The sequence below is a fragment of the Buceros rhinoceros genome, unplaced genomic scaffold (genome assembly GCF_000710305.1).
Source record: "Buceros rhinoceros silvestris isolate BGI_N320 unplaced genomic scaffold, ASM71030v1 scaffold41907, whole genome shotgun sequence".
NCBI lineage: Eukaryota > Metazoa > Chordata > Aves > Bucerotiformes > Bucerotidae > Buceros > Buceros rhinoceros.
In genome coordinates, this window is record NW_010423504.1 from 13,495 (window position 1) to 15,044 (window position 1,550).

Below are 1,550 nucleotides of genomic sequence, written 5' to 3' on the forward strand. Positions count from 1 at the left end.
CACATAGGTGAGGAGCTGTTGATTATTCTGGACACTGTTCTATGAGTTGCTCTGTTTTATTTGCTTATCACTCAGTGTGAAGTATAGGAATATCTCTGTGGTTACCCTCTGACTGGCGGATTAAAAATGCACCACTTTGGTACCCTAGATCCCCCCACCATAGATGTTCACTCAAGGAACAGGCAGTTCTGCCGACACGCCAATACCAAAGGCAATCAGATAAATGAGTCCCTTGTTCAAAGCGGGTGTTACAGCTCACTGTCATGGGTGAGAGCTCACACCCATAATAGCATTAAGGACTAGGCTCAATTTCTCAAACTGGGTCCCCTGTGATTAGGAGGATGTAGCAAAACTCTGCTGTGTGCTTTACTAGGAAAGCTAGGGGACTTAAATACAAATTATAGATTAAAGCCAAGGCATCTGCGTGCCTCTCATCAGAAGAATGAACACTTGAATCAAACACGTCTGACATTTCAGTTTAATGAGCTTCGTAGGTGATATATTAAAGTTTTTTCAACTTAATGAGAATTACAGAAAAATCAAGTAATGGTAACTTTTTGCTTTCTCAAGCATGTAATTGGTAATACCTTCAGAAAGTTAAGCAACCTGTTTTCTGGTGTTAATAATGTGAAGGACAATTAAATAACACCCCACCCCACCCCCCTCAGAGAATTCCCAGAATAAAAGCAGGAAAAGATAATTTGACACTTGTTATTTCTGCAAAAAAACCTGTTCAAAAAGAAGCAGTGCTTGGTAGAAAGTGATTGTAATAATTTTTCTGCTCCCTTGTCTCCTGACACACTTCTGAGGCTACTTTGACTTGATTTCTGCTGCGCAGGAGCACCGGTGACCCAGATGCTCCCGTGTTTATCGTACTGAGTGTTGCATGCATTGATCGCTGGGTTTGTAACCTGGTAGTAAGTTACCTGAAGCAAGCACAGGGGTGAGCTGAGTGATGCCTGATGTTGTTGCAGGTGCTGCTTCCCCCTTTACTGCTGCATCTTCCTCTTGTTCACAAAGCACTGAGATCCTCGATCAGCACAGCAGGGAGTTTGTTTTGTTTTTTAAAGGGCCTTTTAGCCAAAGATCTCGGGAGATCTGTGAGCTACTGGCAATTAAAGTTCCCCTACTGTGGGCTGAGTAACTACCGTTATGCCCAACCTATTACAAATGACAAAACTGAGCCAAGGAAGCGAGGACAGTTCCCCAGGCAGGCATTACACTGCCCGTCCTATCTCCTGTTCCGCATCTTGCGGCAAAGACTAACTTTTGAAAAGCCTTTAACTCATTCTAGATAGTATCATATATATTATTATATAAGTAATCCTGCTGTGTGGATCTGTTTTCATTTCCTTTCATAAAAGAACTATTGTTCTCTTTGGTTTTTTTAAAATTACTGATTGTAGTTTTTGCTGAAACTTTAACAACTTGGGGGGAAAAATTTTTAATTGGGCACAGCACTTGACTCCACTTAATTCAGTGAGATGATTGTGCTAGACTATTTAATTTAAATTTCCAGGCGTTCTGAGTCAAAGATCATTAAGACAAGT